This window comes from Artemia franciscana, chromosome 1 (genome assembly GCF_032884065.1).
Source record: "Artemia franciscana chromosome 1, ASM3288406v1, whole genome shotgun sequence".
NCBI lineage: Eukaryota > Metazoa > Arthropoda > Branchiopoda > Anostraca > Artemiidae > Artemia > Artemia franciscana.
Genome location: NC_088863.1, coordinates 17,813,918 through 17,828,369, shown reverse-complemented (window position 1 = coordinate 17,828,369; position 14,452 = coordinate 17,813,918). Strand labels below are relative to the sequence as shown.

At 37.7% G+C, this 14,452-nt stretch overlaps 1 protein-coding gene across 2 annotated transcripts in view; it reads left to right on the top strand.

The window, feature by feature from the left end:
* The first annotated feature begins 8,176 nt into the window (after positions 1–8,176).
* Positions 8,177–14,452, top strand: part of LOC136026441 (transmembrane protein 198-like) — an 82,652-nt gene continuing 76,376 nt past the window's right edge. For both annotated transcript variants that reach the window (XR_010617289.1, XM_065703043.1), the window contains exon 1: positions 8,177–8,316. The gene's annotated coding sequence lies outside the window, so the exon portion shown is untranslated. The remainder of the gene's footprint in view (positions 8,317–14,452) is intronic.

Sequence of the window (14,452 nt, the reverse complement as noted above, 5' to 3'; positions counted from 1 at the left end):
AGCAAGGGATGTTTCAAAAGCCCTTACCCACCTTAACTATTATTTCGTCCAGTAAATTATTCCGATCATTCTAATCACTAGATGTAGGGTGAAACAGAATCAATATGCCTTTTAGTTGTTTTTTTTTGGGGGGGGGGGGTAGAATTTATAGGAACGACGTTGTGAAGAATGATTTATAGTTAATATGACGAATGTTGTAAATAATCCTAAATAGATTATTTTAACCGTAAGCTCATCCCAGAACTTCAATTTCAGCTGCTATAACTTTAATTATACGGTTGGTGCCTCATGTCAACACGTGCATGGTTACGTTGGTTAAAAGGATTCCAAAAGTAAACTGTGTTCGACTAATAGTCGTGAAGTTGATTTATTAAGTGGTATCATTCCACGAATATTGAAATTGCGCGATGCTTTGTTTTAGGCAAAGAAATTTGTTTTCTTCGTCGCTGTCGAAATATGGTCATCAAACTTGAGCCTAGGATCAAAGTAAATCCCAAGATCTCTAGTAACTCGAGGGAATCTTTAACACCGGGAAATTTAACAACGGGAAATTTTTTTTTTAACAGGGAATTTTTCATGTATCCAGGGAACTTTAACACCATTCAGTGTTTTTTTTTATGTAAATAATGCTTAGTATTAGACTTGTATGTGTGTATTTACTTTTTGGTGGCATCATTCACAAAGAGCATTCAAGTTTCTTTGGGGAAGTGAGACAGCACCTATATCAAGAATAGCTTTACACAGCTTGACATCATTTGCAAATAACTTTAATATGGAGTTCTGAGCTACTATTCCAATAAATGCCTATACAAAATGTAGATGAAATAGAATCAATGTGTTTTTTAGGTTTTAGAAGGCACAATTTATACATATTTATAAATATTAGGATTTTACGTTCGAACGAACACTGTCCAGCATTCTACGTCTACTGGTTTGATAAAGTCACCTGTGGGAAAAGATACGTATCAGTGATATTCATACTGAAAGGTGATTTTCTAATTGTTCAATGTGGGGGTTATAATTCATGTGGAGGGTTTCCAACCACGGTGATTCCAATAATGCATTTTTCATTTTAGTCCGAAGCTATTTTGAGGAGTTTAAGGCTCTTTGTTGAAACCCCCAAAAGCCTATTTTCGCAACAAACTCTTACTTTTAACATTAACTGAAATCTTAGTTACCTGTCCTGAAGCTGCATCAAATAGCAATGTGCCTCACTGCATAGTTTTTCACGTGTTTTTAGTTTGGGCTACAATGGGTTGCGGTTCACTCTTGAATAGGCCGTATTTCATATTCAACATCATTTTCGAGAGATTTCAGGCTCTTTTTCGAAATGTACGTAAATTTGTTTAACTAAAATAACCGAAATAAATGTTCCATTCCTGCATCAGCTTCAAATGGCTCGTTACACAGTTTCTGTCAGGATACGTTTTTAAACTTCTGGTTACTATTATACCTGTGTCCATATGTAGGCCGTGGGTCGTTCTCCGCTAAGTCGTAAGTAGTAGGTAACAAGTTGAACTTCTTGCTATTTAGACCCTTTTTCGTGAAAAATCGATATTTTGAAGCACACGTACCAATTTAATGTGGGACAATATATTTTGTCACTTACAAAGGGCACTAGATAAAATGTGTGCGAACCAAGATTAAATTATTGGAAGCTACAGTGATGACACTGGTTCTGAAGCATGAGCGCTCCAAAAAATGGAGGAAGGTTTGCTAGATGTGTTTCAGAGAAATTGCGAACGAATTGTCTTAGGTACCTGGCAGACTGGCCATATTTCAAACAGTAGGCTGTACGAAAAGTGTGGTTCAATCCCGCTTTGTAGGGCTAAAATAATTTGTACTTTACTGAAAAAAATATAAATGAATCTGTATTGTCAGTTTAATATACATGTGCTCATATTTATTCTTTAAAATCTTAATAATTTTTTATTTAATAAAGCAATAAAATTGGAACCTTTTTTTCAGTAAAGTGCCAATTATGTTCTAGCCTTGAAGAGGTATAGGGGCTGTGAGCCCTAATCATGTTGATTTCTGCTCGTTTTGAGTTTGACCTCGTTATTTGTTTAAATTTTTGTTTGTTTTGCGTTCATTCTATTTTTGCTCATTTTTGATTTAATGAAATTCTTTACTTCTCCTTGAAAAACTTATTTTGTGGAAAAAGTTTTTTTTTAATTAATTCTCTTCGTTTTATATTGACAAGGTTTATTTCAGGGAAACAGAATTGGAAAGCTGATTGTCCTTAAATCACTTGACTTTAAAAAAGGGAACTAGGACTTTTAATTTCCAATCAAATTAGCTCCTTTAAAATATTAATGATTTTACTAGTTACGATAGAGCCGTGCTGCCAATGATATTGTTTGTGTTTCCTTTCAATACTGGTATGCATATAGTTTTTTCGTTTAATTGACCCCCCTCCCCCCCCTCAACGTTCCCTAAAAGTTTCACCTTATTGCCCTCAGTGTCATTAGTTACAGTAACCGTAGTAGTTTTAAAAGTATACACATATTGTCTTCTGGGTAGTTAAAATCCGCCACAACTTACCCTGAAAGGTCTAGCTTAATAATGTAAGCCATTAGTGTGATATTGCTTTGTCAGCCTTTTGACAATCAACATGATAACAGTGTGTTTTGCTTTAGTTCAACATCTGCCTAAATATTCCTTGAAAGCTTCATCTTAATACCCTTAGCTTGTGTAGTAGCAATTGTAGCAGCAGTTTGCACATATCGCCTTTGGTTTTTTCAACATTCCCTTCAACACCCGATGTTCCAACTTAATACACAAATCAATTCTTAAGATAACCCTAAAAGTATACTATATGCTTTTAGGACAATCTAAATACACAGAGTGTCTTTTGTTAGTTCGAATTTGCCATTAATATTCTCTCAAATTTCACCTTCGTAGACTTAGCCTTAATAGTACTAGTATCACTGTATTTGCGGTGGTAGTAGGGGAAGTAGTTGCAGCGTTAGTATTGTGCTAGTAGTAGTAGCAGCAGTATTAATAGTGGTACTCGCATATATAACTTGCCTTTCGATCAGTTGAACATCCCTTTCATGATACCCCGGAACCTTGATACCCATGATACCTTGGCATGGTAAGTCGTTCCAAAAATTTTGCTGATTTGCACTTTCGACGGCGTTTTCATCTTAATACTCTAAGCCTTACAAGTTGCTGCAATTGAAGTATTAGCTGGATTAGTTTAGTAGCAGTAGTAGTATTAGTAAAAGTAGCAGTGATAGTAGTGCTAATAGTGGCATGCATAAATTACCTTTTTGTCAGTTGATCTTCCTCTTTAAGCATTCTCTGATAGTTCCAACTTCCAACTTAATCTATTCTTGAGATACGCCCTTTTGGCAATCTGCATGCACACAGTGTGTTTTGATTTAGTTCAAACCCTCCTTCAATATTCTGTCAAATTTTCAGCTTTGTACGCTTAGCCTTAATTGTACTTGTATAATAGTAGTAGTTATAGAAGTAGGAAGAGTAGTAGCAGCAGTATTAATAGCAGTCGTAGCAGGTACATTTTGTCTTTTGGTCAACTGAATATCCCACTCATGATACCCCTAAAATTTCCTCTTGATACGATAATCCGTTCTAAAATATCGTTGATGCGCCCGTATATGCAATCTGTATGCTTAGATTAATATGCTTTGATTTAGTTTAACGTTTTCCCTCAACGTTTCCTCTGATGTTTATTTCAATATCCTCAGCCTCGGTATTATCCGATACAGAAGTGTTAGTTCTAGTGATATTATTATAGAGTGATCTAGTAAGTAGCAGTAGCGTGCAAATACTGCCTTTTTGGTCAATTTATCATTTCCTGAAAGTTTCGAATTAATATACTCAGTCATTCCTGAGTTACCTGAACATTCCTGAGTTACTCAGTCATTCCTGAGTTATTTGAATAAAATGGCTATCTAAAAATTTTAATGTCTGTATTGGGAACACAAGACGTGGGGGGATAGCTGCCCTCTGATCACTTTTACTCTTTAAAAGGGCACTAAACCCTCTGATTACCTTTTGAATGAAACCCCTCTGAAGCAAATACGACCACCTTTTCTATAAAACCTTATATGCCCCAAGGGCAACACTTACAACCCTTGCCCCCAGGGCTCTGGGGGGTTGTGCTAACCCTAGAGGCATTGTTATAAACTCTGTTGAACAAAATAACTGACTCACAATTTCAGTCAGATGTTTTTGGTGAAAAGATGGCTAGTGGAGGGGGGGGTAGTTGCCTTCCATTACTTTTTTAAAAGGGAACTAGAACTTTCAATTTTCAACCAAATGAGACTCCTGCAAAGGTTATATAACCATCCCTTCCATAAAAACGTTAGATGCCCTCTGCGCATAATTTACAACCCTTGCCCCCAGGCTTGGGTGGTTTATTTCAGCCCCAAAGGCCTTGTTATATGATCTTTGGACCATTTTGAGTAAAATTGCTATCGCAAAATTTTAATTGGATATATTTCGGGAAGTGTGTATAGGGGGGGTGCGGTAGCTGCCCTCCAATCACTGCTGTTCTTAAAAAAGCATTAGAACTTCTGATTACCAATACAATGAGCCACCTTTGAATTTTATACGACCACCCTTTCTGTAAAAAACTTATGTGCCCCAGGGCACAACTTACAACCCATACCCTGACGGCTGTGGGGAGGGGTGGTCATCCTCAAAAACATAATTTTTGGAACTTTCAACTACGCTGAAAAAAATGGCTATTCCAAAATTTTAACTGGATGTGTTTGGGGAAATGATGATACTGGGAGGGGGGCTATTGCCCTCCATTCACTTTCGACTATTGAAAAGGGCACTAGCCCTTTTTGAATTTTCTAAGACAACTCCTTTTATACGAAGTGCCCTGTTCTAAAAATTAAATAGATAATACATTGTGCCAACATTGTTCTTTACTTAGGCAGCGCTATTGCGCTGCCTATGATCTGACATTGTTTTCGAGTTTTGGGCTCTTTTGGAAATGTCCATAAAATTGTTTTCATAGCCAACCTTAACTATTAAGTTTCTTCAAAATAATACTCACAATTCCTGCATCATCTTCAAATGGTAGTTTTTCAAGTGCGTTTATAAATTTCCTGTTACTTCGGTAAGTTGCTTGCTTTTCACTTGGCTGAAGCTAATGCTGTAACCATGATCTTGAACATTTTCCTAACAACGGGCAATTTGAAATTTTTTCAAGGGCCTTAGAAGTGTCCTGCCTAGCACAGCTCAGTCTCCCGAAAGGCGTGCATGTAACTGAACCCCGTGCTACTGAACCCCAATCAGCTGAACCCCTGTGCAACTTAACCCCCGTATAACCGAACCTCCGTGCAACTGAACCCTCGTATAACTGAGCCCCCGTGCAACCGAGCCCTCGTGCAACTGAACCTTCTTTTAAATTAACTCCCTTGCATCTCAACCTCAGTTAACTGAACCCCCCGTGTAAATGCCAGCCTAGCGAAGCTCAGTCTCCCGAAAGGTGTGCATGTAACTGAACCCCGAGCAGCTGAACCTCCGTGGAACTAAACCCCCGTGCAACTGAATCCCCTTGCAACTGAACCCCCGTGCAACTGAGCCCTCGTGTAGCTGAACCCTGGACTTAGTTTTTCAGCATTCTACAAATAATAGAATTGTGTGTTTTTTTTTAATTTATAATATAAATGCCTGTCAAGGTCATTTATAAAAAGCTCTGTTTTATTGTCGAAAAAAAAGAAAATCAGAGTTTTATGGCAGCCATCCAGGGAAACCTAAAACAAAGGGACTATAGGGTACCAGGCCCCTCCCACTCCCCTTTTCACTGCCCTTCCCCAATGGCATCCGATCAAAATTTCAGTGTAATCATTTTGTTCAACGTTGCTAAAAAGTCCAATTGCTATGCCACTGGGGATGATAAGCCCACCACAACCCTTGGATAAGGGCAGTAGTTTATACTATTCGTTCATTGTTTACTTATAGGATTCATGGCTTTGAAAGGAGGGCAGTCGCGTAGTTACGTAAAAATCCTAGGGGGAGGGGCAAAGTTGGAACCAATTTTCCCAAATCAAGTTAAAGTAACAGTGAAAAATGGGTTTATATTACCACAGGGACATAGATATCTACTAAAAAAAGGGTTGAGGGGGAAGGCAAACTGGGGTTGATGGGGGGACAGCCAATTACGCTAAGTGCGTGGAGGGCATGTTTGGTTCTTGGTTTAAAAAAAGGGAAAGAGTATTAAGGTGAAGATAGTCTGGAATCTTTGTAAAAACAGCATGCCAGAAACACTTCAGAAATGGTTTAGGGTATTACGTCGAAACTTACAGGATACGATAAATGGTATATTCAACCGACCAAAAGGCAAAATGTGCATGCTACTACTACCACTAATATGACTATTACTACTACGCCAACTATAAAATTTAAGGATATTAAAGTGAAAACTTCGGGGAGTGCTGATGGGGAAGTTAAACTAAATCAAACCCTATGTGTATGCAGCTCCAAAAAGGCGTATTATCAGTACCTTTTGTAAAGCTTTGAGCATTATGTCGGAACTTTCAGGTGTGTGGATGGAGATGTTGAACTAACCAAAAGGCGTTATGTACATACTGCTAATACTACTTCTACTACTACGACGACTGCCCCTTTTCCAGGGTCCCTTCTTATCTAATAGGGACACATTCAGATTGATCAGTCCCTCTCAATTTGTTAACTTGTCGGTACATGATATTATTAATTTGCCGTCTGGCTTCATTTTCCACATCTTTGGTGGTTTCATCCATGGCCTCCACTTCACACTTAATACTTAATTCACATTTTTCACATCACTTAATTCACATTTTAATACTTTCACCACTTTCTTTATATTCATCTTATTAATATTATATGATCTATTACTCATATAATCCCTGTACAAGTCCCTACTTCTCTCTATTAAACATAAGACATTTTCACTAATATTCCTAGCCGCTTTCATAACTTTCCTCCCTAGGAGACCATTATCAACTGTACAAAGAATTTTCCTAAATTATTCTATTCATCTTCTATATTGTCAAATTTTGAACTCTCCAGTTTATTAATTACCTGTTACTACAACTACTAACAACTCAAAGCAGCACCAAGCCGTCTGAGGCCAACACAGCTACGCACGCTCCTCCTCCATCCCAATCTATTCAACGCCTCCCTTTTTACACTCTCCCAGGAAGTTTCCATTTCCTTTAAATCTTTCTTTATGACGTCCTCCCACGCAAGACGAGGACGAACTGCTGTCCGTTTTGCCCTAGACGGTTTTCCGAAAAGGACAATATTCGGCAATCTGTCATCCTTCATCCGCAGAACTTGGCCTAGCCATCTCAACCTTTCTTACACTATAGCTCTAAAAAAAAGGTCTGAACCACATTTTTCGTACAGCCTACTGTTTGAAATACGGTCAGTCGGCCAGGTACCTAAAACCTTCCGTAGGCAATTTCTCCGGAAAACAACTATCAAATTTTCATCCGCTTTTTGGAGCGCCCATGCTTCAGAGCCATGCTTGACCACTGTCATCACTATAGCTTCTAATGTTCTAATCTTGGTTTGTAGACTTATCTTCCTATTCTTCCAAACTTTTTTTTAACTAAAAAAATAAACATCCTGAGCCTGGGCCATTTTACATTTAACATCTTCACTGCTCCCACTGCCTTTATTAATAATACTACCCAGGTAAGTGAAGCTACGCACCTGATCAATCTTTTTGTTACCTAACGTCACCTTTTCATCTTCACTTAATCCTAGCCTTACTGACTTGGCCTTCTTAACGTTAATTTTCAAATCTACTCTAACACCCTGAAGTTGCAAAATCTCTAAAAGTTCATTTATTTTGGACAGTTACCTGTTCCTGTAAAGTTTTTCCGAAATGCATATTTTGGAGTTTATTGGTGTTGACAAGAGAGCTTTTTCACGAATCATCTTGGTAGGCATTTATTTAATGACTTTAGAAAACGAATAATTCTAAAAAGGTTGAACATACACTGAGGCTTAGTCAAGTTCAACTCTTGAGCGTATTGAAAATCTAGGTTTGTGCCAATATGTTTTGAAAAATTTCCAGGGCCTTCTAAAGCAGTAACGTCTGGTGTGCATCGGTTGATCAAAGATAAAAATAATTATTTGCATCATCCACCAAAACAGAAAACTTGAACGCTCTCTTTTTTTGTTTATGCTGAGCGTCGAACCTAACCAAATAGAATTTTGTTTTGTAGAGCAAAAATAATTGGAAATGAGAGAATACAGAACACGAGGATGATTGACTGAATCTCAAATATCTTAACGATAAACTGTACATAAGTTATTGAGCTCATTTGACAATCTTATAAGGTAATTTATGGGTGGCATTTATCCCGCCTTTTCCTCAAGTCATCAATAGTGGGAATAGCCTAAAGGCCTACCCAATGGATAATGTCCAACTAGTTAGCTAATCAAAAAGCAATTTAAACAAAAAGGACATTAGCTAACTACGAAAATAATTGAAAAACAATTTTGGACCATTAGCCAGGTATAATAAAGCATGAGAGTCATGGTGCCTCTTAATAGCCTACTTTATTTTTACTCCTCTAATAGCCTATATGTTTAACTAGCAAATAAATAGGAATAACACCAAATAGTTGAATACTATATACAAATTGCCTTGGGAATTTACTTATCTGCCTAGTTGGATATAGGCCTATATATAGGCTATATAAGAAAGTCTAAGATATGTTATTATCCACTTAAGCTAGTTAAATATTCAGGATGTAAACTTAGTTCAATCCTTATTAAACTAGGTGGACATTTAGTATGCACAATAGACAATCAAATATTCAGCTAGCTAGGTATATGTGTAAGATTCTTAGAAATACTACTAGCCTATCTATCTAGCTAGATATTTTATTTTGATACTAATTATAATTAGATATAATTTTTTTGTTCTACAGAATACCTTACCTTAATCCATCTGAGAGCTTTAAGGTCTTCCAGACCTGTAGTGCTCTGGGGTTGATGACTGCCAAATGAACCTCCACTGCTTCTTCTCCCACTCTTTGTCAAGTTGGTTTTTGAAGGACTGGATGGAGGGACTGACAGTTGAATCTTTCAGTTGATTCCAATGATTTATGACTTTTCTCAAAAAGAATGTTTGGCAAGTTTTAGATCAGGAGCTTCTAAACTTTGGTAGCTTCTTGGAGTGTCCTCTTGTGCTGTGCTGGTACTGAGATTGCCACCAAAGATTGCTGACTTTTTGTTCTGTAGCTTGTAAGTAAGCATCATATCACTGTGCAAGCATTGGTAAACCAGAGTGGGTAGTTTGAGGTACTTGAGTTGGTCCTCATATGAGGTTGATGCTAGACTTTTTATGCATTTTGTTGCTCGTCTCTGTATGTTTTTGATGAGCCTTGCATCTTGTTGATAAGAAGGACCAGCAAGACACATGCCAAAATCAAGATGAGGTCTGACAAGAGCTGTGTATAATTTTATAAATATAGATGCCTGTCTGCTGTTGATGGTTTGTTTTAGTAGTCCAAGGCTAGAGCTTGCATGGGAAACAACATGCTGGACATGGCTGTGAAATTTAAGTTTATCATCCATAATGATGCCTAGATCCCTTTCTTCTGTTCTGTTCTTTAGTTGCTCTCTTACTTTGGTAGTGGGGTTGTAGATTGTATAGTTTGCCATTAGGTTATTGGGTCCAAGGTGTAATGCACAGCACTTTCCTGCATTAAATTGGAGAAGCCAGTCATGGGTCCAAACTTGTAACTCATCAATGTTGTGCTGGATACTCTGAGGGCATGCAATACCAAAGAGTTTGGCATCATCAGCAAACAGGTGCATGCCATTGTCAATATGGCTAAATATGTCATTGATGTAAATCAGAAAGAGATTTGGACCCAGTACAGTTCCTGTGGTACTCCACTTATTACTTCAGCCTTGTTGGAGTATATTGGTTATCCATCTGTTGCAAATAAGCAAACTTTCTGCTTGCACTTTGTAAGGAAATTCATCAGCCAGTCTACAACAGCCTGATTGATGCCAATAGCAGATATTTTTGAGTGCAGTCGACTGTGAGGAACCTTGTCAAAGGCCTTAGCAAAGTCCAACAGGAGCAGGTCAACTGGATGTCCATGGTCAATTAGGTCTGTGATTTCCTTGTATGATTCCAAGAGGTTTGTTTCAATTGATTTCCCTGACTGGAAGCCATGCTGCTTGGGGGACAAGATCTTGTTGGTTGTCAAATGCTTAAGGATTGAATCATTGACTATGCACTCAAGTATTTTGAATGACAACTGAGGTTAGGCTAATTGGCTGATAGTTTTCAGGCTTGGAACAACTACCTTTCTTGAAAACCGGTGTAATGTTGGCTACTTTCCAGTCTGCTGGCAACTCTCTAGAGGTAACTGAAGTCTGGTAAATTCTCCTAAGTGGTTCTGCTATGATAGCTGCAGTTTCTTTTAATAGCCTGGGATGTAGGTTATCTGGTCCTGGCAATTTGTTAGTATCTAATTTCTGTAAGCGTCTGAGAACCTCTGTATGCAATAGAGTGATGCTATCCATTGGGGATGTTACAATGTATTCAGGTGAAGAGGGTAAAGGACCATTGGGTTCAGTGGTGAAAACAGAAACGAATTGCAGATTTAGTGAGTTTGCAAGCTTGTTGATATTGGTTATTTGGTAAATGCTTTGGTAAATAGAATTAGGTAAATGCTTAGTTTTGTCACAAGCTGTCTAAACTAGAAACTATGCTGTAAAGCAGCATAGCTTCCAGTTTAGAGCACTTAGAAATGCTAATTCTAGGAGCACATCCATTTCTAGTTGACCCTCCTCCTCCATGTGGCAAACCAAAAACGCATGAAGTGGGCAGGGTTTTGAAGTTGAGAGAAAAGTTAGGGTTGTACAATATGAATGAAATTATATTTTAAATAGCCTACTAATTCCAGTTATAACTGGTAATTTCTGTATAGTAGGAAGTCAAAAGATAATTAAAAAATCACACATCCATTGGTGTTTAGTTTTCACTTTTGAGTCTAAACTAGCCAGTGAACTTGTGAATCAGAGCAATGAGTTAAATATTACATTTATATTCCATTGATTTGAAGAAATGCCTTCCAGTGCAATGACCTTGCTGCCTGCAGGGCTTGTAGACTAATTTTTTTGCTCTATAGGTAATATTCACTAATGAGAATCACTATTCAATCAAAGTTGTTTCACCAAGACCTTCCCATAGCCAAAGAATTTTTTGAAACAAATTTAATCTTGAACTGAAAAACTGTGTAATCTCCATTGCATTGAAAGTTATTTCTTCAAATCAACAGAACATAAATGTAATATTTAACTGATTGCTCTAGGTCACTAGCTAGTTTCAACTCAAAAGTGAAAGTGGATACTTAGCATTAATGGATGCATAAGTTCTTTACTTATCTTTCAACTTACTACTATACAGGAATTGCCAGTGATGACTGGAAATAGTATTTTGAATATAATTTCATTCATATTGTACAACCCCAACATTTCCCTCAGCTTCAAAAGCCTGCCCACTTTACACATTTTTAGTTTGTTGGAGGGGGATTTTAGAAAGCTAAAAAAATGGATTCTAGAAAGCTAAAAAATGGATGTGCTTCTATAATTAGCAGTTCTAAGTGCTCTAAACTGGAAACAATGCTGCATTGCAGCATTGTTTCCAGCTTGTGACAAAACTAAACATTTACCTGCAATTTTTTAATAATATTCATATATTACACTCATATATATATCATATGCTCCACTCTTTACGCTAAAGTTTTTTACTGTTTTAAAAACTAGAGTTAAGAGAAAGAGTCAAACTTTAGCGTAAAGAGCATTGATGAAAAAGCAGTCCCGTTCATATACAAAGCAATTTCTGGTCATTTTAAGTTTTAATGTTGCTCCTTACTTTCCGTTAAAAAACTTGTTTTTTTATTTAATTTCTGAACATTTTTGAATCAATGCATGTTTTGATTTTGGCTCTCCGCAGATGAATAAGTAAAACAAAATTTGCATATTTATTTTTTTTGGCTAAATGGCTTTCTCATAGTTTTGAGAAAGGAGCAGGGGAGGAGACCTAGTTGCCCTCCAATTTTTTGGTTACTTAAAAAGATAACTAGAACTTTTAATTTTTTACGAATGTTTTTATTAGTAAAAGATATATATAACTTATAAATTAGCTTACATAACGAACTTCTGTATTTTCATATTTTATTATGTATATGAAGGGGTTCACCCCCGTCAGTACCTCGCTCTTTACCCTAAAGCTTTAATTTTGTCCCAATTCCTTAAGAATGACTCCTGAATCACAAAAGCTGTAGAATTAATAGTTCAAATTAATAACAAGAGCTAAGAGCTCATATGGCACTTGTGACGAGGCAAGAAGAGCTAAGAGCCAAGAGATCATGTGGTATGAGCTCTAACAAAATTCTATGAATCAATAGATTGATTTAAAAAGGAAAATAAGAGGCTTAATGCCGGTCAAGATTTAAAATAAGAGCTCTGAGTCACAAAGTCCTTCTAAATATCAAAATTCATTAAGATCTGATCACCCACTCATAAGTTATAAATACCTAATTTTTTCTAATTTTTCCTCTCCCTTTTGCCCCCCAGATGGTCGAATCGGGGAAAACGACTTTATCAAGTCAAATTGTGCAGCTCCCTGACACGCCTACCAATTTTCATCGCCCTAGCACGTCCAGAAGCACCAAACCCGCCAAATCACTGGACCCTTCCTCCCAACTCCCCCAAAGAGAGCGAATCCAGTACGATTTGGTCAATCACGTATCAAGGACATTTGTTTATTCTATCCACCAAGCTTCATCCCGATTCCTACACTCCAAGTGTTTTTCCAAGATTTCCCCCTCCAAATCCCCACAATGTCAAAAGATCTCGTCGGGATTTGAAATAAGAGCTCTGAGACATGAATTCCTTCTAAAAATCCAATTTCAGTATGATCCAATCATCTACTCGTAAGATATAAATACTCCAATTTTCATGTTTTCCAAGAATTCCGGTTCCCCCCTCCAACTCCCCCGAATGTCACAGGACCTGGTCGGAATTTGAAATTAGAACTTTAAAGCACAAGATCCTTCTAAATATCAAATTTCATTAAGATCTGGTCACCCTTTCGTAAGTTATGAATACCTCAATTTTCAAAATTACACCCCCCCCCCAATTCCACCAAAGAGAGCAGATCCGGTCCAGTTATGTCAGTCACGTATCTTAGACAGGTTTCTATTGTTCCCATCCAGTTTCATCCTGATCTCACTGCTTTAAGTATTTTCTAATATTTCCGGTCCCCCCAACTGCCCCCCCCCCCAATTACGCTTGATCCGGTTGAGATTTAAAATAAGATATCGGAGTTACAAGGTCATTCTTAAAATGAAGTTGCATGAAGATCCGATCACTCCTTCGTAAGTTAAAAATACGTCATTTTTCTTATTTTTCAGAATTATCCCCCTCCCCCTGCAATTGAGTGGATCCGTTCCGATTATGTAAATCACGTATGCAAGACTTCTGCTTATTTTTCCAACCAAGTTTCATCCCAATCCCTCCAATCTAAGCATTTCCCATCATTTTAGGTTTCCCCACCCCAAACTTCCCCTAATGTCACCAGATCCGGTCAGGATTTAAAATAAGAGCTTTGAGACACGGTATCCTTCTAAAAATCAAGTTTCATGGAGATCCAATCACCCGTTCGTAAGTTAAAAATACCTCATTTTTTCTAATTTTTCAGAATTAACCCCCCCCCTAACTACCCCAAAGAGAGCGGATCCGTTCTGGTTATGTCAATCATGTATCTAGGACTCGTGTTTTTTTCCACCAAGTTTCATCCCGATCCCTTCACTCTAAGTATTTTCCAATTTTTAGGGGTCTCCCTCCCAACTCCCCCCCCCCAATGTCACCAGACCCGGTCGGGTTTAAAATAAGAGCTCTGAGCCACGATATCCTTCTAAATATCAAATTTTATTGAGATCCGATCAGCCATTCGTAAGTTAAAAATACCTCATTTTTTTTTTATTTTTCAGAAATACCCCCCCCCCCCAACTACCCCAAAGAGAGAAAATCAGTTCCGATTATGTCAATCATGTATCTGGGACTTGCGCTTATTTTTCCCATCAAGTTTCATCCCGATCCCTCCACTCTAAGTGTTTTCCAAGATTTTAGGTTCCCCCCCCTCCAACTCCCCCCAATGTCATCAGACCCAGTCGGGATTTAAAATAAGAGCTCTGAGACACAATATCATTCCAAACATCAAATTTCATTAAGATCCAATCACCTGCTCATAAGTTAAAAATACTTCATTTTTTCTATTTTTTCCGAATTAATCGGCCCCCACTCTCCCCCTCCAGATGGTCAAGTCGGGAAAACGACTATTTCTAATTTAATCCGGTCCGGTCCCTGATACGCTTGCCAAATTTCATCGTTCTAGCTTACCTGGAAGTGCCTAAAGTAGCAAAACCGGGACTTTAGGTTTTCC